The 24,861-nt window shown below is 34.2% G+C and overlaps 1 long non-coding RNA gene and 1 pseudogene across 2 annotated transcripts; one reads left to right on the top strand and one right to left on the bottom strand.

The window, feature by feature from the left end:
• The first annotated feature begins 555 nt into the window (after positions 1-555).
• Positions 556-2,009, top strand: LOC115951483 (annotated as a pseudogene).
• Positions 2,010-5,273: 3,264 nt separating this feature from the next.
• Positions 5,274-10,387, bottom strand: LOC115953874. Of its 2 annotated transcripts, none has more exons than XR_004083793.1 (5): positions 10,219-10,387; positions 7,410-7,490; positions 6,578-6,728; positions 5,813-5,886; positions 5,274-5,465 (listed from the first exon to the last, which is right to left on the bottom strand). It is a non-coding gene; the product is annotated as an uncharacterized LOC115953874 (long non-coding RNA). The 2 variants fall into 2 exon arrangements; XR_004083792.1 differs by lacking the exon at positions 10,219-10,387 and adding an exon at positions 9,886-9,970.
• Between the last annotated feature and the right edge of the window lie 14,474 nt (positions 10,388-24,861).

The raw sequence follows: 24,861 nt of genomic DNA, 5'->3' as shown, positions 1-24,861 counted from the left end.
AAAAACTTGCATGTACGGTCAAAGAACCGATTTTGGCTTCGGTTTTCAGTTTTTTGGGATTTTACAAGATCGAATTGGTGCCTAGTTCCTAACCGGCTGATCTAATCCAATTTTTAAAATAGTGATATATATATATATAGACACACTGATCCCCGACTTGGTATATTAGTAAATAACATAAACCTTCTTTTTAAGGAATAAAGAACTGAACAGTGTAAAGTAGATTCTTCTCCAAAAAAACATGTAAAGTGTGGATTGTACTATTTATATATAAAAAAAATTTTCCTATTCAGAAAAGTGTACCATGCATGTTAATGAAAGTGATAAGCAGAGTCTCATTTCCTTTATTTGTATTTTTTAGTATATTGTATTTTAAATTCCAATCCCGGTATATTTATTCATCATAAAAACTAGTTAGTTTAGGAATGTTTCTACATTCAAATAAGAGCAAGAGCCCTAAATTTCTCACGCTAAAGTTCCCACGTAGTAAACTAAATACGAGGAAGGACAGTAAACTTACAAAATTCAATTCTCTTTCTTTGGTGCAAACTTGCTATGGCCGGGAAGGAGCATGTTGTTTCTATGGAGGGCTTTTTCAGAAGAGAAGGCGGTGTAACAAGCAGCGGTGTCACTGAGAACGCCCAGACGTACAGCATTTCTATTGAATCTGACCTGGAGGCAAGGATTGATGCAGTAATGGAGGCAAAAAAAAAAAATTTGACACCATCCCCACTACCAAAGATACAAAAAGTTATATTCTTGCTGCGAGATCACAAGGATTTCCAGAAGCTCTATGAGCCAAGAGCAGTATCACTCGGTCCTATCCATCATGGTTGTGAGAAGTACAAGCTAGGAGAGAAGTACAAGCTTATGTTGACATATGAGTTCGTCAAAGGAAGCAAAGAGATGATAAACGATTTGTACAAGAAGATTGGGGAAAAGATCGAGGAACTGAAGGAGTGATCGAACGCCACAAGGATGGGGACCTCATTTGGTTGTTGTTGGTGGACGGCTGCGCAATACTACAATACATAGACTGCGCAGCTAACAACAACTTCGTAGTGTTGAATATAAAACACGACAGCATAGCCTTTACCCAACAAGATTTGTTTTTGCTTGAGAACCAGCTTCCCTATCGTCTGCTCAATTGGTTGATGACCTGGAGTGCGAATGAATGCAAGTTGAGGGAATCAATTGACACTTACATTAATAATCTCGCTACGGTACCACCTCCAGACGATCAATCAGCAATTTTCAGCTGGAAATGGCTAAGTTCGTTGTCGTGGCGTTGCTCGCAATACGCAGAAAACAAAAAAGTAGAAAGCCTTCAATCAAAGGCAAAGCGAAAAGAGGACCCCGTCCATCTTCTTGATCTTCTGAGGACACGTCTCTTGGATAATCATCAGCGAAGAAACAACTCAGAGAAATCAAATGAGAAAGTCCAAACTTGGCAGTCCTATCGCAATGTTCAGGAGCTTCAAGCAGCAGGTATTCACGTGGAACGAACTAAAAAGAAAGACAGTTGCTTGAGGGACATATATTTTACTACACTCGGTTGCTTGGGATACCTTTGGCTTCCTCCAATAAGTGTTGAGGACTCAACAAGGCCAAAGTTCTTGAACTTGATAGCCTACGAGATGTGTCTAGATTTCCAAAATGACTTTGGGATCACCTCTTACATATCCTTCCTCGATTCCCTAATCGACGAAGCCAATGATGTTAAGATGCTAAGGAAAGCAGGAATACTCTATAATTGCCTTGGTAGTGATCAACACGTGGCTGAACTCTTCAATGAGATAGGTACTGACTTGGTTCCTAACAGCGAAATATATAGCTATGTCAGACTGCAAATTCAGAAGCACTACAAGAACCAGTTGATGACCTGGTTGGCTCAAGTCTATCACGACCATTTCAACAGCCCCTGGACGTTCTTGGCTTTCTTTGGCGCATTGTTAGCACTTGCTCTAACTGTCGTTCAGACTTGGTATGCTGTCAAATCTACTCCATGACCCTACGATGACTTCAGCAAGAATTTTACTCGAAACTAAATATGCAGAGAAGGTAAAATTTTATTTGTTGTTATCTTTCCAAGCCTGTCTAGCTAGCTGAGAATTACATATGGTTTCTATATATATATATATATATATATATGCCTCGCAGACCGCTTTCCAAATAAAGAGGCCTTAAGAATTCTAATAGTCATGATTTCGCATGGGTCATCCCAAGGCCCCATCATCTTAGTAATTTGTTTACCTTGGTGTTGAAGTTTTCATGCAATCAGTCAGGATGATTGTACTTTCTAATTTGATGTAATTAATGTGTGGATTATCTCAGAGTTTCTGTGTGGGGTGTAATATATGTGTTATATGAAATTAAGTTAAAGCAGAATTTTCTCCACCAAAAAAAAAAAAAAAAAAAAAGTTTTAAGTAAAACTGTGTTTTAACAATATGATTTTATGTGTGTCCCGTGCCAACACCATGTAATTATCATTACTCATTATTAATTGCTTCAACTTAATACTACATTCTCGTCATTGCACAAAAGTGGAGACAGTTTAAGGGTGAGTTTGGTTCAACTTTTTGTAAAAGTGCATAATGAAAAAGTGGAGTTTTCAAAAAGTGCATAATAAAAAAGTGCATTTTCAAAAAACTGAATGTTTGGTAAAAGCTGTTAGAAAGTGCTTTTCGAAAAAACTGAGTGTTTGGGTAGTACTTATAAAAGTAGCAGTTTGAGGGATAAATTATCAAAAAGGACAATGTATATATAAGAGCATCTCCAGCAAGTCAGATAAATTTTTGTACTGTTTGGACAATCAACAGTGACATTTATCTTTTACCTACCCACTTTTTTAATTTTTATTTTGTAATCAAATTTATTCTTTTTTAATATTTATTTTTTCTTTTTCTATTTATTCTCAACAATTATATTTTTCAACAAAAAGTGTTACATCCACAATATTTTTTGCAATACTTTAACAAGAATCATAATAAAATCTTATATGAAAAGTTGTTACTAGTTCTAATTTGAAACCACCACTGAAATTATATTTTTACTCACCAATATTAGCTAATTACTTAAAATTTATTGTGAAAATATTATGAAAATATTGTAGTAATATTTTTAAATTGTGATTTCTAATTCTTTGCCTTTCTTTCATCCATACGTTTCCTTTTTCTTTCTTTTTTTTCTTTTTTTCTCTTGCATTTTGTCCACCACACATGTATACCATTGTCCATTAGTACATCCTCTCCTTTTTCTTTTTCTTTACTTCCACTTTCCAGAAGCTCCCTCATTCTTTCTTCTTCTTTTTTTCCTTTACTTCCACTTGATTCCAGAAGCTCTCCGGCTCTCTCATTTTCTTCTCTTTTTTTTTTTTTTTTTTTCCCTTTTCCTACTTGATTCCATAAATTCTCTAGCTCACTCTGTGATACTTGATTCTATAATCTTGCTTGCCTTTCTGGTGTCATTATCTTCAAAGTTCAAATACACACAGACACCCATGGAGAGAGGAGAAATCGTCTTTGCTCCACCATATCGCCACCGCTGCTCCTCCTCCTCACTGCGGAGTGCATGCAACTAGGGGTCATATCGGTTTTTTTTTTTTTCTTGATCATTTATTGTTGTTCTAATTTTTTTTTCTATTCTTGATTTGCTGTTGTTGTTGTTGTTTTGATTTTAGATTTGTTGTTTAAATTATATCAGTTTTATGAGAGTAAGAATTTTTTTGCTTTTATTGTCGTGGTTTGATTAATTTTAAGATTATGTTTTTGAGTTTGTATTTTGATTATGCTTGAGATGGGAGGCGTGAGAGGAGCTTCGTGCAAAGAGAGAGCAGAGAGATGAGATGAGGGGCGTGAGGCTTCAGGCGTGAGAGAACTGGAATTTTTATGGGTATTTTCGTAATTCACCATCAGCCCAACGGTAATAGTTCAAACGCACTTGCGCGTTTTGATTTATGGACCTCTTGCGGTCCATAAATATTGCGTGTTTTGAACGCATTTTTTGCCTGGGCCCAAAACGCAACTTTTATCAAAAAGTTGCATTTTGAGCTGAGCCAAATGCAATTTTTCTTCAGCTTTGTGTAATATGGGCGTTTTCAGCTCCTAAAAGTGCAAACAAGCGCACACTAAGTAATGAAGGACTATCTTCATTTTTGTGGCCCAATACATAAGTTCAATGACTTCTTTTTTTTTTTCCCTTTCCTCTTTTAGAGAAGTGAATGAAGGAGATGAATGAATAAAACTTAGGAAAAAAAAGTACTTCCCCCTATATGTTTAGGGTCACAATTTCTCTCATTATCTTTGAAATCAAGCAATTGTCCATTCTTTGTTTGAGAAATGAGCAAATGTGCTTAATCTGTTATTTTTTTCAGTTAAATCCCACACATCACGATGATTACAAATGTAATCAAAGAAAAGAACAATGTACTCCTTGTCTTTTCCTCTTCCATGTGATGTAAGAGTAATAATTATTTAAAAGATTATGTTGGAATTAATTGAGAAATTAACAAATTGGAGGTATTTGTTTATTTTTCAAAGATAAAAGGGGAAATTGGTTGGTTTCAAAGATAAAAAGAAAATTGTGAACGACCCCAAACAATCCCCCCCCCCCCCCCCAATAAAACTTATTACTTAAATATGTTGAATTTTTTCAACTAAAAATCCAAATAGGAAAAAAAAAAAAAAAAATTATGCGGATATTCCTGACACAGATAGCAAATAATAGAAAACAAGTAAACAATTTCTTATCCAAGCTATTAATGTCATGTTTTTACACGCATTTAATGCCAGAGTTGGCCTAGCCACTACAACAAATCTGACTTTTTTCAAGGGTCAAAACCCTTAAAAAAGTATTAAAAAACCTTGAAAAAAAATATTTTAAGAGTCCGATTGATCCTTGATAACGCTCAAAACATGTCAAAAATGAAATTTTGAAGGCCTTCATGGCCCTCAAAACAAGTGCTCTAATCTTATTTTGAGGGTCAAGAGACCTTTAAATAACTTTTTACCAAGGTTTAAAAGATTTATATTTACAACCCTTGATAAACAAGATTATTTAAGGAGTCTCTTGACCCTCAAAATAAGATTTTATTTTATTTATTAAAAAAAAACCACAATCATGGACAAAATATATATATACACACACACACACAAAATTCACAATTATTGAGATGATATACTATGATATTGATGTATAGCAAAAGTGGTATATTGCTACAATTACAGTTTCTTTAATCTCTAAACTCAAACCTACAAATTAACAGATTAAGGGCTGCATACAAATTGCCGATATGTCAATTATTGTTTAAGAGAAAAGATATCAACAACCACACTTTGTACAAAGACCAAATCTGTCCAAGAGTTAAAAGTTTTGATACATTTTATTCTTCATCATCATCTCCAAAGCAAGAAGTTATCAGCTAGTACAATTGAACATTTCAGCCATTATGGGTGTCCTCAAGTTTCTGAAAAAGAGAGAATGATACCAAAAGTTTGTTAATTTCCTAGCAAATATATCTACCCACCTTTCCACAATATCAAATTCAAGATATCCAAAATTTCAAAAAGAACAAAAAAGGCACAACAAAGTTCATATATCTAAATAAAACACGCTAATTAAAGAAACGTCATTCACCAAAAAGAAGAAAACTTATTTATTTGTTCTCAAAACAAATTTAAATCTGATTTAGCTTGTTCTATGATGAAACAAGATAGAGTGCAACTGTAATGTAAGTACTCTAAAATAATATTTTAATGTTATAATACATTCTGATTTAAAAATAATTGCTAAAATCAAAGTAAATGCACATACCCAAAGGACCGTTCCATCCCCACCAAGAGTTACTACAAGGTCAACTTTTGTATGCAGGAGCAAAACTTCCTTGTCTGCAATAAGAGAATAACATATATTAACTTTAAATCCATGGGTAATATTGAAAAGAATAACCATCCCACATGAAAATTTAGTAATTAATGTAGATGTAACACTTAACAATCTACTGTTGCATGAGTTAAATGAGTATGAAAACAGATATTAACTTTAAATCCATGCAAAATGTTTCCACTTAACCATTGCCTGGAACAGAAGGCACTAGCATGCAATAATTCAGGCACTCAATTTGGCAACAAAAACTAGTATCACGTCAACCCTTTATTGCAACATAAGCTGACAAAGTTTGCTACAAATCTAAACAAGCACATACATACATGCATTTATTAATACACACAGACACACACACACAAATGAATAGCCCTTATTCAGCAAAAAAAAAAAAATTTTGAATAGCCCTTAAACTTGGAACACAAGATTAACAGATGTGAACAACCATGACAATAATTAAATAACATTGTGAGCAAGAACATAAGTCTCATATGCAAGGTTTTAACACATAGCATCAAAGAAGAAACTTTTCATTTTACTTATAAAAAAAGCATCAAAGAAGAAACCAAAGTTACAGAGTTTATAACATCTGGTCCAAATTGAAGAAACCAAAGTTCCAGAGTTTAAAACATATGATCCAAATTGAAGTTTAATCTTTGCTTAGATATAGTGAGTAGCTTGAGTTGATCTTCATACCTCAGTGATCACTAGTAGATTGGGCTGATTGCGAGGTGATATAACTCAACATTTGCATTATCATATTCTCATAATGTGTTCTTTGTTCTGCCCTTTGACACACCTTAAGTTGTCCTCAACCAGAAAAGAGTACAAAATCCAGTGGAAAAGCCTGCATAAAAGAATATTTCAATTTACTTGATGATCTTAAGTAAGGATATGATAAAAGAGGAACTAGAAACAATCTACCAGCCCACTGTTTCAATGACAAGAAACAAAATTTTTTTTTTTTTCTTTGGTGAAAAATTTATTTGGTCATTTAGAAAGTGTATTTACTATTTAGTGCATATATGTGTTAATGCAGCAAATCAGAAACTCATTGGCAAGTTGAGCAGAAACTTTTCAAGAAGTGATTGCTAAGAACTGTCAGAAACTAGACAACAAGAACAGCCCAAAAATAGTATAAGTAAATATCAAATAATGGGAGATCAAGGGGATTCTAACTACAAACATCCAAAGTGCATAAAACAAACTATTAGCTGACTTATGTACATTTTTTAGATCAAGGGGATTCTCCTTGTTGCAGCATCATTGTCATCAATCAACTTTATGTTGCTACCATTTTTAAGTTTATTTTACTTATTTATTTATAATTTCATGTTTGTTAGAACTTCACTTTCTTAAATAGGAGAGATGCTAATGCTTTAAGTGAATAAACAAACCCAAACCTTGACATATCTTAATACTTCAAGTAAAAAAGCAAATCCAAACCAACACTAACAACGAAAATTATTGCATTCATTTACACACACAAACAAAAACATTGTATATCACAAGAATAGGGATAACTCACCTGCCCAGAATGAAAGAAATAATTCTCCCCAGCCAATTTTGTTGGTGCTGACTGATAGAAGTTGTAGTAGGTCCAAGCAAGCTGCAAAAGAAGAAGTAATAGAATCTAGTCAACTGCCAAATGAGTGATAGCTGTACAAGGCATGACATAGTGGATAGAATGGGATCAATGGTGAAAAGTTTAAAGCACATATCAAGTGGTTCTTTAGGTATTTAACTAGGTGAAAAGTTCAATTTTCACCAATCTAAGTTTTGAAGCTTTTGATATCTGGTTATTTCCAAAATTCTCTCTAATAGTTTCATGATGGTAATACAACAATGTGCTTTGGATTCTTTTTCTTTTTGGTGAATTGGCTTGACACACACACACCCCCAATGGGGTTTGAACCAACAACCTCACCATTCACCCATTTTTATGGGAGAAGGTACTACCATTTGAGTTAGAGCTCATTGGCATAATGATGTGCTTTGAATTACTCATGCTATATTTACTTTTGATACCAGTAGCAACCCAACAGGCCTATGAGCTATATGATGAAGGCATTCTCTCCCATCTTTCTAACCTCAATCCTAGTTGGGACTTTCTCAATAGTGACCCAACCCCCCCCCCCCCCCCACAAAAAAAAAAAAAGAATAGAAAAGAAAAAGAAATCAAGTTTCATTAAAAACGGGTCCTTAGAGTTCCTTTCAAAACTTATATGTTGTTTGGATTAGCACTAAGAAGTTTTCCATTAATGCCTTTAGAAAGGCCTCATCTTAAACAGTTACCAAGCAGGATTTGACTATTTGCTTGATTGAAGTTGGTGCTGAATTTCCAGTTTCGTTGGATTTGCTAAGACCCCTGAAGTTTAGGGAAGAGTGGGGGGGATGGGCTTCCAAGCTAGGTAGGGGTGTTCATGGTTGTAGTTTATGGAGAAGTATCCGAAAAGGTTGGGAGGTTTTTAGCAAGCATATCCGGTTTAAGGTAGAGGCAGGGAATAGAGTGAAGTTTTGGACAGATCAGTGGTGTGGGGATCTTCCACTCCATCTATCCTTCCCGGTAGTGTACCGGATTGCCACTAATAGAGAGGCATCTGTGGCCTCTTCTCTCGAACGGTTGGGGACCGAGACTCGGAGAAGCTGGAAGGTTTTGTTACTTAAGGATCCAAATGATTGGGAGATGGGAGAGGTGGATGAATTCCTTCATACCTTGGGTTCTAATTTACCTCAATCTGAGCAAGGCGACTGTATGATTTGGAAATTGTTAAAGAAAGGGGATTCTAACATCCGCTCGTTCTACGATAGGCTTCGAAGTCCCTTGCCTATTTTGTTTCCTTGGAAAGGTATTTGGAAGGTTAAGGCTCCTACGCACGTCTCTTTCTTTGTTTGGACGGCAACTTGGGAGAAGATTCTTACAGGGGACATTCTGCGATGTAGAGGCTTTGATTTTGTTGACTGGTGCATTATGTGTCGTTGTAATGGGGAGACGGTGAATCATTTGCTTCTCCATTGTGAAAAAGCTTATAAGTTATGGAGTTTGGTTTATAGATCTTTTGGGATTTCTTGGGTTTTGCCAAGGTCAATTGCAGATATGCTTTTCGGCTGGTGGAATTGGTTTGGAAAGCACTCTTCTAGCATTTGGAATCTAGCTCCGCTGTGCCTAATGTGGTGTATTTAGAGGGAGCGAAATTGGCGTACTTTTGAGGACAGGGACAAATCCGATGACCAGTTGCTTGCTTATTTTAGTGGCACTCTCTTTGATTGGTCTAGGGCTTGGGGACTCACCTCTAGTGATTCTCTCCCTTTGTTTCTTTGTCCCTCCTTTGTAATTAGCTCTTTGCTGGTTTCTGTTTGTTTTTGTGTTTCATTTCTTTTTTCTGTTTGTTTCTTCCTCTGTAATCTTTGCTCTGCCTTGTGTTTTCATGAGGTAGTTCTTGAATATACTTCTTTCTTATTTATCAAAAAAAAAAAAAGAACCAAAGTACTGGAAAAAAAAAAAAAACAAGAAATAAAACTAAATTTGCCTCAACCATTTTGTTATCTAAACAAAAACCCGTGTCCATTCCAAATTACCATCAAAAGAAAAACCGATAGCATTTCAATAAACCCATCATCCCAAACACAATGTTTGAAATAGTAAATTACAAATTAAGGTCCTTTGAGTCTCCAAAGTTTTAGGATAACTCCACTCTAGAATTGTTAAAATACTACTATTTCACTATAAACCCAAGTAAGCTTTAATCACTACTAATATTCCTCTACTACTAAACACAAATTCCCAATAGCTAACAATGATACCCAGTAGATCCGTACAGTTCAAAGTCAACACTCACCCACCAAAGCCAACAAGTTGGACGATGCAGATTGAAATAAACACACACACGGAGAGAAAGAAAACTAAATTTGAATACACAAACACGCCTGACAGAGCAAAAATGAAAATTAAATTCCTAGTTATTGAATGTGCCAATTATATTAGGAAATAAATGAAGGCTTACAGAGTGTCTAAAGCACATTTCCCACACAACCAATACTAGCAATCCCTTGGATTGAGTCTTCCAATCTCGTTGTGCATGTACTCACAATCAAAAAAAAAAAAAAAAAACTCAATCAATATTTGTATGAAAACTGTAAAGGAAATAGAGATTATGATTTAAAATCGAATAATGAAATCGCAAAAGTCGAACAATTAGAAATCGAAATAGGGAAATTGATGATGAGCTCAGCTTTCTAAGAAATGTGAAATGAAAATTATGGGGAAATCGATGAAAGTGTTAGAAAACCAAAAAAACAAAAAAATCAAAGACGAAATTAGGGTTTGTGATTCGTACCTAATCGAAGCTGAGAAACACAATGCCAAGAGAGATGAAGAGTCACAAACTGAGATCAACTCGTACCTAATCGATGATAGGTGAGCTCTATGAGATCTCCATGATCGTCGAGCTCTATGAGATCTCTATGCCTTCTCAGTTTCAGGCTTTCAGCAAGAGAGTGATAGAGCTGTTTGGAACGAGATGTGTTTGTTGGTTATGTTCTGGGCTATATTTTAAAATTTTGTTGTGGCTTTTTTCAAGGGATGAAAATTTTGTTGTGGGCTTTTTTCAAGGGCTGAAAAATTTGTGATATTTTATCAAGGGTTGTGAGCTGAAAAATGTAAAAGTTTTGGTACAAAACTGGCGCCTTTTTTTTTTTTTTTTTCACAATTATTTCAAGGGTGTTTTAACTTATTTTGAGGGACCAAATAACCTTTGAAATAAATTTTAGTAATATAGCAAGCTAACACAACTTTTGTAACAAATTCTTTGAGAAATGAAACTTTTGAATTAATTGTTGTCTATAGTTGTGGTTTTATTGCATAGAGGTGAATTTCTTGTAACCCCGCACCAAATTTATTTAAGTACGGACAAATTATTTCCTTGAAGAAAATATTTTCAACAAGCCATAAAGTCAAATTATGTTATTTTTATTGATAGGCTAAAAATGTATTGACCTCTTGTGATGAATTAATTGATTAATTAGCCAAGTTTATTAATTAATCAAATTAACATGCAATATACGTGGTAGCACAAACAAATTACCAATTAAACTAAGTATGCAACGAAAATTAAATTGATACGGTGATTTGTTTACGAATGGGGAAAACCTATACGCCAAAAACTTCACCGGGTGATTTTAAGATCACCACTCTTGAGAATCCACTATTATCAAAACAAGTGGTTGCAAGTAAAGGAATCTCAGTACTTTATACCAACTTACAGTTGAACCCTTACCCCAATACCCAATTGGACTTGTTCTGCACTGACAATCTCTCATTTTCAATGCACGACTCCTAGTATATGACTAACCAATTACACGGATCCCAGTACGCGACTTGATCACCAACTTGAGAAAGATGTTGGCTGCAAAGTTCTTCTGTTTATCACACGATGAAGATCATGAAGTTGCTTGGTCACAAAACCCTATGGTGCACAAACACAGCAGTTTCTTCAAAAGAAAGAAGAAGTAGGGCAAACTAGGTTTCCGGTCACACCTTTCTTCACACTTGTGGAATTATGCTCTTGTGCAACTGTGTGTAATCTTTTACGGCCCTCAAATAATCCTTATATATGTTTAGGGTTATGAGAAAAGAAAGCCTAAACATATACCCACAGATTGGATTGAAATCAACTCTGGAAAATTGAATTTCATAAACCTTAATAGATAGCCATCTATCAAGATAGCTGTCGAGCCACGAGTTTCAGCAGCTTTTAAACCTCGATAGATGTTAGTTGTCGAGCTTTAAAATCCTGTACTTTCTCACTTGATTCTTGGACAGACTTACATGGCTTTAACACTTGAACTTGAAACCTTGTTTCTTGAAACATTAAACGCATCCTAGATCTACCCAATTACAAGTAAAGTGCGTTTTGTCAAAGGATTAGCCAATTACATAAAATTTTGACATATGTTCCTAACATCAAATCACATATGTCCTAACATTTATCATTGTTTTCTATTCAATTTCTTCTATACAACATTGATCTTAGATCTAAATGTATAATTATGTGCATACTTGCTATAGTGGTTTGAAATTGCACTTTTCTAAATTAAATTTTCTTTAAGCCTCACTATTTTCTTTCTAACCACAGCAGCTTCGAATATTCCATTTTCAAGAAACTTAAAAATATGCACATTTTCAAATTACAATTTTTTTTTTTCAAAAGCAAAATATATATATATATATATATATATGGCATTTGGAGGATTAAAGATGATACTATAATACTTTTAGAAGTAAATAACAGCTGCATTTTGTGTGGTTAGGAATTAGATATATATCCTTATTGTATTTTTCTTTTATGAATGCAGTTTCCCTGTAGTTTTTATTGTTTTTATATTTTTTTTCTTATATTAACTTGTATATGTTTAGATATGTAAAGTCACATTTATTATTTAAATTACACAAATCTATATATGTTTTAAAAGTTTTAAAACTATGATTATACTCTAATGGTGTAATTTCTAATTTATTCAGTAAAAGAGAGAAGGTTGTATTTAATGCATAAATCTTCTATTTCTGCAAGGTATCGGAGAAATGATTAGTAGGCAGTCCAAAATTTTCTTTTTTGAAAGGATAATTATAATGTAAATTTTTGTTAGATATAACATAACATATATTGAATTAGGTTAAAAATGTATAGGTTGTTTTTATATTTTATTTTTAAAGAAATTTAAGCACATATATTGCTTGTATATCAAATACGCTTGCGTTAGTAAATAGTGGTAAAAATGTGTGTGTGTGTGTGTGTTTTTTTTTTTTTTTTTTTTTTTTTTTTTAATTAACTGGTACGTGCTCATGCATAGCTTCGTTCAACTTGAGTTCTAAAACAAGTTAAATCTTCACAAAATTGTGTACACTTAATTAATTCTAGTGGTATATCAATTAGTTCAAATTAAGTTTCTAAATTTTTCAAGCTAGAGTTTCAATCCGTGACACCCAGTATTTCGTGTATCACATTTAACACTATTGTCTAAAAAGATAACCGTGGATAAGAATTACAAGAACCATTTTTCTCATTCTTGATGCAAGAGATAAAAACATAAACAGTTTTATTGCAAAAGTTTAATAGTTTATACGAAACTTGCTAGGTAGGTAAGGACTATTTCACGTGTATCACGGTTTTAGTTTGAAAGTTCAATTAGTGTGACAAACAATAACGAATATTTAGACCCCAATTTCAAACATAACCAATACAAGCTTATATCCAAACAATAGATGTGTGGAATAATAGGTACAAGCAAAAACCCAAACAGATAAACAACTCTACACCATAATTAATCACAACACAGCAGCAATTAAAAGGCAAGAGTAAGGGTTAGAAAGATGCAAAAACAAAAATAACACTAGCACGTGTTATCGAAGAAGAAACTGAAGAACTCGGCGAAAAACTTCTCTGCCGTTCTCCAAGCAATAAAATGATCCACTAAAGAATAAAGTTGGGATGCACGAATAGCAATAGACCATCCAAGCCTCATCTACCCAATGCACCTAAGCCCTCCAAGCTTCTTGCTCCAACAGGGTTAAGCTTAACCGTGTCTTCTTTAGCTTCCTGAATCCCGTAATAAGCACATTGCATCAACCAAGTGAATTGGTCATCTCTGAACTGCTTCCCAAGCACTAAAATACCTCCTCACTAATATAGGTGTGGTGAGATAAGGATTTGACAAATGTACCTCTCAAGGATATGTCAATGGAGAGGGTGAGAGTAGAGAAATTTGGAGAATCAAATGTCTAAGATTGTGGATGAGTCAATCTTGGTTTTCTCTAGGTTTCTCTCTCAAAATTCTCTCTGGAAGCTCTCTACATTTCATGGGTATAAGGGTATTTATAGTAGTGTACGTGAGAAATGTGAAAAGTCATTTTTCTGCATAACAGGGAATTCTGACGACTCAGTGCGAGTGGAATGAGTCGCGAGTTTGAGTCGTGAGATAACTGCCAGGCCAAATTGTACTTTTTGTCCTGTAATGCTCCAACTGTCGTGACCCTTCAGCTTCTTGCATGCTTCACATGTGTGGCATTTTGGCGAGTTGCCAGTCATAAGTCACTAGTGAGATCCAGTCGCGAGAAACCTCCAAATGCACACCTTCTTGAATTTCTTCACACTTTCTCACACACAATCCTTACATAATTCCCACCTAAATACAAGGTATCTAATTGCAAAATTACGAGCAAATTTGGCACGGAATAAAACCAACACATAATTGAATAAATTCAACCTTACAATCTCCCCCTTTGGCTATTCCGTGACAAAACCCTAAAACAGACTCTGGACTTAAATGTGAGTTGGGAATAGTTGCCAAAACTCACTCACACTTAACTCTAGATTTTGTGAAACTCTCGAACCATATAGATGAGTTTTCCTAAAAGCAATAACACAAGACGATCATTGTAAGCAAAAATCTTGAAAAACATATAGAGCAAGCACAATGCAATCAAGCAATAAAGAATATAACAATAAAGCATGGCTTGACCAAACATGAACAATCACTATAAATAGTGATCACAATGATCATTCACACAAGGAATGAACATCCCGACATGCAAGCTAATAAGCTCAATGAAAAGTATCATTTATATGTCTAACACTCAACCGATACAAAAAAACTAAGGTATTTTTATCAAGGATATATGATCCAACAAGGGCACAAGAATAAAGTACTAAAGATAATGCATACATAATCTAAAAGTACTAATAAGCTACAAAGCAAAGGTACGTATTAAAGCATAGTTTAAATAGTAAAACATTCAAGAATTCATAACACATCTTGTCCAAATATTTTAAAAACCAAGTACTAAAGATATAGAGTTCTTAAAAATCAAACCAAAGTACTAAGATAAGTTCTATGAAAAACCATAATAGAAACTAAATCCAAACTTACACCATAAAAACTATAAAAACTTATAAAAGTTCTCCCCCTCAAGGTAAGGCTCCCCCTCAAGCGCTACTCCATCTACTCCCCCTTTTTGACTGGACTGGCCAAAAAGCTAAGGCTGGTCGATGAAGCGATCAAACTTGGTTGCAAGCAAGTTGATTTGTTCTTGAATGGTGGTCAGCTTGTTGGAGTGCTCATTTTGGACTTCTCTCAAGTTGTCAATCCTCTCAAGAATGATCCAAAACGCATGTAGAGGCATTGCTAAAGATGATGAGGCTCTACTCCTTCTTCTAGCACCACTTCTTCATGGAGATGATGGTTGTCCTTCTGCTTTAGTCTCAACATCCATAGGCTATTCTAGTGCAAGAACAACCTCCTCCTCATCACCTGGAAGACGAACTTTGCTCCTTGTGATTGTTAGAGCATTGATAGCAGGATGTGTAGGCATAAGGTTGATGTCTTGGGGAGTCTCCACACCTTTTTCATGAAGGATCCTCATGATTAGACTAGGGAGATTAAGCTTAGGCCTTGAGGTTGCCCTTGTTTCATCAGCAATGATGGAGAATGCATGAGCACTGATGTCAATGCAAATATTCTCCCGAAGCTCCATGAGGAAGATGGCTCTTGCATTGTTGATGGTGGTCATTATCCTTACCGGATATAGGTTGAAGACCATGATGTACGTAAGGCATCGCAAATCTGGTGGAAAAGTAGTTATGTTGAGACATCTTCCTTCTCTAACTCCACCAATATAGGATTGAAGCGTCTCTCTAGAGAGCATTCTGTCCTTGAAAGTGAGTGAAGTCATGTTCTACATCTCCAAATCCAGGAACCTCATCAATTTCCTCCACTTCAATGGTGAATTCATGGCCTCTAACCCAACAGTCTATGACATCCGCTCGTAGGATGGCATTGGCATAGAATTCCTGAATTAGTGGTTCATAAACCCCTGGGAGATCACTAAGTAGCTTTTCCCAACTTCTTTTCGCAAAACAGCTTGGGATGAAGTAGTCCTTGAGATCAACAAGATCCACAAACCGCTTTTGAATGATTGGAGCTTTCACAAAGTGCTGGTTGTATTGCTCAAAGTGTTGGGTGGAGCGAAATAGAGTTACATCCATGTGTTTCCTCTTGTCAGCACGCTGAGCAGAGGTTTTCCTTGGAGCCATGATCTGTAAAACAAAGTAGCAAGGACCATAAAATAGAGCACAAAATATGGTAACAATTAATTAGTAACAAGTTAGTACCAAGACAATAGACTTTGAATTAAGACCCTAAAAATGAATTTAAAGCATAATTCAAAAAACAAATTGACATGTGATGACATATAGCATTAAAAACATGATAGGATCATGGCATTAAACACTTAAGCATGTCAATGTGTGTGTGTGTGTGTGCATCAAAAGCAAAAGTGTGCAAACTAGGGTGAAGTGTAAAAACACATAACCATATAATGTTTCAAAATCAAAGAAACATGATTATCTCTACAAACTTTGTATTCCATAGAATCCAAAGCGACACACAAAAACATCATATATCATGAACATGATATGCATAACACAAAACAACACAAAACATAATACAATGCATAAATCAAACTCAATAAAACATCAACAAAACCATATTCAATCATCATATTTTCATATCTCATCATAAACACAAAATCCAAGAAAACTAGGGCTAGAAACTTGAAATACTTTGAGAATAAGAGAAAACTCATACCTTTTCTTGAAGATTGATGAAGGATTGATGAAGAAAATGAAGGTTTGGGAAGAGGGAGAGGCGGAAAAGACAAAGTGTGTGCACGTGATGCGAGGGAAAAGCTAAAACGTTTTGAAAACTGTCTCGGATTTAACCCTATTTGTGCAAAACATGTGATTTTCACGACTGGAATGAGTCATGAGCAAGTCGCCAAAATCCCTTGACAAAATTTTTTAAAAATTTGTTTAAGTGTTTTTTTTGTGAATCATTCTGTGCAAGCTCACGACTGGAGCTTCCACTCGCAAACAAGTCGCCAAGTTAAGTCGCGAAAATGCTAAAAACCCTGAAATTTTGAAATTTTTCTAAGTATTTTTTGCGACTGGGGGATTGACTCGCTAGGAAGTCACGAGAACTTCTGAGTAAGCTCGCAACTGGCTTGACCCACAAGAGTGAGTCTCCAAAACAAAGTTGTACAAATTTTGGATTTCCTGATATTTTTCAAAAAAAAAAAAACACTTTCCAAAAACAACTAAAAATACTCAAAAATCTTTTTGTGTTTGATCAACATATGATTGAGTATGTACAACACATTTAATCAAGTACAATCACACAAATGAATAAGGCATTCATTGAACATAGACATGTGTGATGTATGTTGGTACCAAAAGTGAGATAGTCCTTAGTTTAATGTGAAATTTCAATGATCAATTCAACCAAGACATACACAATTAGCACTAAAAAAAGTGACCAAACTCAATTATAGAAGTATGTATATATGACCTCCCACAAAACTTGATTACATAACTTTGAAGCTTTTCATTTGGCTTCTTACATTTTATAACATTTAATCATTAACGAACAAAAACATCTCATTTTGAAATCGATGCCTGAAATTTTTGATATTTCATTTTGATGAATAAGCCTTTGGCTTTTAGGCACCATACAATTTCATTACAAGTCGCTTTCTTTTTTTCCTAGTCAAATATTAGTATGTGCGAAGACATTTGCAACTCATTATCTCTTTTCGAGATTTAAGCAAAAAACATAAAAGAGTGGGAAGATAAATAGGCACAAGTCTATGCAAGTCTCAAGATCAACAAAACCATTGGCTAATCATTCATGACAAGTTTGAAAATCTATTTACAACAATCACATAGTAGTCAAGATTTTTCTCACAATGATATGAGTTCATAGAGAACAAGCTACGCTTAAAAATGCACAAAGCCATTTGTACGGAGGTACAAGGCAAAACATGCATGTGACAAAACACAATAATAGCAATCAAACTTTTTGGATTTTCTACTTTTTATGTGTTTTTGGATTTTTGACACAAAAACAAGTAAAGATTGATCAAAAAGAAAACATTCAAAGCTATTTAAAAAAAAAAAAAGCAATAAAAATGTGTTAGAATGAAAAATAAGCAAACAATCAACAAAGTCACAATATATAGAAAGAATTAATGCATGGACATGTTCTAATACTTATGCATGTGTACCTTTCTTCACTCACACGTCATGTGCGTTTGGGGTGATATCCTTAGAGGAATGGGTACTTGAGTTGCGATTCTCAAACCTTAGGGTGAAGCTTGCCAAACATGAAGCGATGGTGTCTATCATCTTCATCACATCACTAATATCATAATCAACTTCTCGCCCTTTTTATTACTTAAGGTTCCCCTTACCATTTCTTTGTCCTCTTGGCCTGGCATTCTTCAATGCTTGAAGCTTGTGGCAATTAGGTCTAGTGTGTCCTCAGATTCGACAATGGTGGCAAAAGTGTTGAGTTTGTGGTCCTCTTTGTGACTTCAGAAGAGATTTTCCTTTAGCCTTGGGTTTAGCCACCAATGGGTTTCGAGCCTTTGTCAAAACCCTTTGAGCAATCACATTTGACTTCTTCTCAAACTTCACTTTCTCAACAATTGGAGTTGCTACCATTGGTTCCTTTGCTTTAACAAACTTCATCTCCTTGGACATATTGGCACTTGAGCTACTTTCTCCGGTGTATCCTAAGCCACTTTTGTCAAAAAAGGGCTTTTGTTGTGCAAGCACTTTGTCAAGTTTCTTGGAGGCAACACACTCCACTTTGGCATTTACTTGAATCATTTCAAGCTAAAGAAACTTGATCTTAGAATAGGCATCGGTTAGTTCTTCATTTCGCTTTTCAACTTCACATTTCGTTTCTTTGTACTGCACTAGAGGACTTTTATAATCCTGTTCAACTTTCTACATTTTTCTTATGGCTGCCTTAGCCACTCTTGCATACTCACCAGTCTTCTCAAGAAGAGAATTATAGGTTTTTTGCAATCCCATTGTTCCTTCATAGACGCATTCTTCATCTTCATCATTGGATTCCTCCCCAACTCCCATTGACTCCACTTTGGTGTGCATTCAAATCTTCTGAAGAGTCCACAAATGCAATGGTCATAAATGCAGAGCAGTTTCCTTCTTCGTCACAACTTTCTTCTGAATCTGAAGTGGAGTTGTCTGAATCACTAAGGGTAGTGGCAAAGACTTTACCCTTTGCCTTTAAATAAGTAGGGCATTCCCTCTTCACATGCCCATGCCCTTTGCACTCATAGCACATGACCGCTTGAGATGGAGAAGAATCTTTAGAATCCTTCTTCTTGAAGTCCTTTTTATCCTTCTTAAAATTTGAGAATTTTCCCTTCTCAAAATACTTCCATCCTTCTTGAATTTTAAGAACTTACGAAAATTCTTAGCAAGGTACGCCACTTCCTTTTCAACCTCATCCTCATCCGATGAGTCTTAAGCTTCCACTCTCTCATTGATTGTCTTTAGAGCAAGAGATTTTCTCTTCCTTTGTGATGGTAGAGATAGTTCATAGGTTTGAAGAGAACCGATAAGTTCTTGAATTTTAATCTCATCAAGGTCTTTGCTCTCTTCGATGGTGGTAACCTTCGCACAAAAACTCTCCGGCAATGATCGCAAGATCATCCTCACAATCTTGGAGTCCTCTGTCTTTTCTCCCAAGTTAAATTTTCCAATCACCACTTCATTTAGCTTCCCATACAAAGAGTCGAACGACTCATCTTCGCTCATCTTTAGTTCCTCGAAGCGAGTGGTGAGCATTTGTAACTTGTGTCCTTCACCTTTTTGGTACCTTCATATGTGGTCTCCAAGATTTGCCACGCCTTCTTGGCAATTGTAATATGTGAGATCCTGTGAAATTCATCGTGTGAGACACCATAAAAAATAGCATTTAAAGCCTTTCTATTAGCATTGGCCACTGCAAGGGTTGCCTTATCCCAAGTGGATTTGGCGACATCCGGCCTAGTCCATCCAATATCAACAACATCCCATACATTATCATCAATAGAACATAAAAATGCATGCATACGCACTTTCCAAAAGGCGTAATTTCTCCCATCAAAGTAGGGAGGTGCATTGAGGCATTGAGACCTATCCATTGTAGGGTCAAGGATCACACTTAGGATGTAGAAATTCGACAAAGTGTGCCCGCTTTGATACCAATTAAAAGTTCAATTAGTGTGACAAACACTAATGAATCTTTAGACCCCCAATTTCAAACATAACCAATACAAGCTTATACTCAAACAATAGATGTACGGAATAATAGGCACAAGAAAAAACCCAAACAGATAAACAATTCTACACCATAATTAATCACAAAATAGCAGCAATTAAAAGGCAAGAGTAAGGGTTAGAGAGATGCAAACACAAAAATAACATTGGCATGTGTTATCAAAGAGGAAACCAAAAAACTTGGCGAAAAACCTCTCCACCGTCCTCCAAGGAGTAAAATGATCCACTAAAGAATAAAGTTGGGATACACGAATAGTAATAGACCCTCCAAGCCTAATCTATCGAATGCACCTAAGCCCTCTAAACTTCTTGTCCAACAAGGTTAAGCCTAACCGTGTCTTCTTTAGCTTCTCGAATCTTGCAATAAGCCCATTGCATCAACCAAGTGAATTGGTCATCTTCGAACTACTTCCTAAGCACCAAAATACCTCATCACTAATATAAGTGTGGTGAGATAAGAATTTGGCAAATGTACCTCTTAAGGATATGTCAATGGAGAGGGTGAGAGTAGAAGAATTTGGAGAATCAAATGTCTAAGATTGTGGATGAGTCAATCTTGGTTTTCTCTAGGGTTTCTCTCTTAAAATTCTCCTTGGAAGCTTTCTACATTTCGTGGGTATAAGAGTATTTATAGTAGTGTACGTGAGGAATGTGAAAGGTCATTTTTCTGCATAACAGGGCATTCTGGCGACTTAGTTTCCCAAGTGGGATGAGTAGCGAGTTTGAGTAGCGAGATAACTGTCAGGCCAGACTGTACTTTTTGTCCTATAGTGCTTCAGCTGTTGTGACCCTTCAGCCTCCTACATGCTTCACACGTGTGGCATTTTGGCGAGTTGCCAATCACGAGTCACTTGCGAGATTCAGTCGTGAGAAACCTCCAAATGTACACATTCTTAAATTTCTTCATAGTCTCTTACACACAACCCTTATATAATTCTCACCTAAATACAGGGTATCTAATTGCTATATTACAAGAAAATTTGGCATGGAATAAAGTCAACACAAGATTGAATAAATTCAACCTTACATAGTTTTTATTGGTTCAAGCACGATACATGCAGTGGGTAATTAATCTGATTCAATCTCCTGGTTTAACTATTATTCCTAGTTAAAATCTTTAAATAATCTAACTATAATTCAATACCTTAACCCCAAATAGATATATTCTTAGATAAGTACCATAGCACAGAATATGAAAAAGTATGTACTTTTTTATTGCATGCAAAGATAAATAATAAAGACGTCATTGCAAAAGTGTGTCATAAGGTAGATTGAATTTCAAGCTTGCCATTTTTATCAAGTCATAAAATATAGTTGATTATGAAAAGTCAAAAGTGTGTATATGTATTCACAACTTTTAAAGAATCCAATAGAAGATGTTGGCATAAAAGCTCTGTGGATGTATAATAGAAAATATGTAAAATTTACACAATTTTGTTTAAAATTGATCCATATTAATTAATCAGTGTATAATTGTGTAAATTTATAAGTTTGTTATAATAATCGTAAATTTACATTGATATTATTTATTTTACATCTAGTTTTTTATTCTTTTTTTACGTATCTCAAAGAAGAAGAAAGGGAGTGGGTGATGGTTATTGTGTGTGAAGAAAAAGAAAAAATTATAAATAAAAAGAATTGATATTTTAATGAAATGTAATGTAAAATAAATAATCTAATGTGTGGTGTTTTGAAAAATGTGTATATAAACATATATATATATATATATATATATATATTTATACGTAGGTTCTTATACGAATTAAAATAAATATAAATTTTTGTATAAACTGATGGCCCTTAGAGCACTAACATCAATACTTGTATAATAGAAAAAATATCACATTTTAGCCAACAAAACTCAAAATTTACTCTCATTAGGCCATGCAAATTTATGTAAAAATACATGGTTGTTATAGTAATTGTACTTATAAATATATACTGGCACTATTCATTTTTGTATTTAGTTTTTTAATAATTCTTTATGTGTCTTGAGAATAAAGGAAGAGAGTAAATGGTGGTTGTTATATGTGAAGAAAGAGAAACAATTTAAAAATAAATAAATAAATAAAAAAGTTGGTATTTTATTGAAGTGTAGCATGCTGTAATTGGTTTGTGATCTAGATTCTAGACAGTAAGAAGTATTTGTGGCTGCTCTTTTAATTTCAGCTTCTTGTTCTTTGTAACATATTTGCATGTGTTTCAAAAAATCTTGCTTATTCATGGAAAGAAAAATTGCAACAGTACTCCTAAATTCCTCAAGCAAAGTTTATCAAGTATAAATTCAATTCTAGGACATGGATGAGTTGCATCGGAGGAACATTTTCATAAGACATATATTACTTAAATTATTTTAAATTAAATAAATCGATATATGCTTTAAAAGTTTTAAAATTATTATATTCTAATTGTGTAATTTCTAATTTATTTAATATTAAAAAAAAAAGTCATATTCATCGCATGAATCTTTCACTTTTTCATGGTTTGAGAAGTGTCAATTTTTTTGGACCCATGCTAGCCAATTGTCAATCGGCATCATGACTTTAAGACATAATTTCAATTATTTTTTTGAGTGTGTAACAAATTTTTCCCTTAAACAATTGCCTTTGTGCATTTGAACTTTACTCATATATAAGGTATCAAATTTACGTACTTCTTTGAAGTCCAAACTAGTTTTGTTATTCAGGTTTGAGTGTTCGTTGAAGCCGAACATGGCAGCACGAGCACGAACCAAACTATTTTTTTTAACCTTTTACTAAAGCAAGAGTGGTATGTGATCATTGTGATGCCCAAATTTCAAAATTTACACACTTTTCCTATAAATTGTGGGTTATTCCTTCATGTTTATGCAGCAAGATTGCTATCTAATGTGGCCCACTTTTGTCAGAGTTTCCTGATGATTTGAACCTAGCTAGTACATAGTTCGCATCAACATATCTATGATAAATCGTGCTTCAAACAAAATAATTAAGAACATATGTGATACACGTAAAAGACTCTTTACCTACCCAGCAAGTATGATATACACTGTTGCTATAGATCTGTTGTCAATGTGATACACGAGAGATTATTTGCTGGCATTGCTGCCCATGGAAGGAAAATTTATTTTCCGTACAATAGTGAAGTATGCAAACTAATTTGGAATGAAAATAATAATAATAATAATAATAAAAATTCTGAGATTTTTTTACTCAAGCAAAAAAAAAAAATATATATATATATATATATATATGTAAACTAATTTGGTAAAAAAAAAAAAAAAAATCAACAGGTAACTAAATCCCCCCAATTCCATGGGGAGATTTGGGTTCCCTTATCAGCGATGCCTTGTTGTTTTATCTCAAGGGTGGTTCATTAATTGAGCTTGATAAATGTCATGACATATTTCCATTTGTCAATGTTTATTTTATATGATTTGGTTTTAACCAAAAAACAGTTGTCGAATTAAGATTTGGTTTTAACCTTATCAAAAAAAAAAAAAGATTTCGTTTTAACCATTTTTTTTTTTTTGGTCATTTTATTATAAAGTATGATTGGTAGGGTGCGTTTGAGGGAGAATTATGATATGCCTGTGCTTCTTTGGTTTTTGTCTTTTGTGATTCGTTCAGGTTGGGCTGAAATTAGTCGGGGGATCAGGTGCTAGAGTTATATTGTAAATAAAAAGATCTAAAAATTGAATGATTGGTGTAAAAGGCTGGATTTCCTCATAGAGTTGAATAGGTTTTTGGGGGTGTTGTGGGTAATTCTAGTACCATATAAAAAGCAATAATTATCTTACGTGATAGAATATGATTGACTGTTTATCACTTTCATATAAATTCATTATCTTTTCTTCATTACTCACAGTTTATCACATGAAAAGTTGTGATAAAAATTTTGATTTTTATGCCGTCCTAGAATTTTTTATGGAGCTACAACCTCTTTACCTACTCAACAAGAGGATAGAAAGTTATAAATTCTATATTAGTAGGACATGATCTTCTATTACTATGAAATTCATAAATGAAGTAGTCAATGGTGGGATTACGTCGTGAAAAATCTTGTATGTGTTCCTATAATAAAAGAAAATAAATTTGTTCATTTTTTGAGTGCTGTCCATTTTGTTAGTGGATTATTAAGATTGTATAATATTAATCATTTATTATAAAATGAAAGTCAAAATTATTCTCGGTCAAATTCATTTATTATAAATTTTCAAAATTAAAAGAACTTTAGGTAATAGAAATCAATGCCAGGAGAAATTATTCTCCAAAAGCATATCATAAAAAAGTAATTTTTAGTAAAAAAATAGTAATTAAAAAATTTATCTATTATATTGATGAATGAAACAAGCCACCCACAAGTCTTACCCTAGCTGACATATGGTGCAAATGCATAGAATGGGATTATATCCCAAATAACACACACTTCCTCTTGTGCCACAGTGCAAGACCAACACATGTCTTACCCTAGCCAACGTTATATCTTATATGAGTAATGCTATATTTATAATTTTCATAACAATTTCATAATAAATACTAAATAAAATATTATTATTAATAGGTAACTTAACACACACATTATCGATTTATTTAGCAAAATGTACGATGTTAATGAAACTACAATAGCAATAAGAAAGTTTCAATTTATTTTTAAATGTTTTAGACATATTTTGTAGTTTTATTCCTAGCTTAATTGATATGTTTATCCGTCATAAGGTATATCTGCTTTAGGAAATTTCCTATATATATTCAAAAAAGAGCAACATAAATTTGTCAAGCTATATAAAGTTTCCGGGTAGTAAATACGAGGTAGGAA

The sequence above is a fragment of the Quercus lobata genome, chromosome 7, assembly GCF_001633185.2.
Source record: "Quercus lobata isolate SW786 chromosome 7, ValleyOak3.0 Primary Assembly, whole genome shotgun sequence".
NCBI classification, from domain to species: domain Eukaryota; kingdom Viridiplantae; phylum Streptophyta; class Magnoliopsida; order Fagales; family Fagaceae; genus Quercus; species Quercus lobata.
Note: the sequence above shows the minus strand (reverse complement) of the source record. Positions and strands in the feature narration are given on the sequence as shown.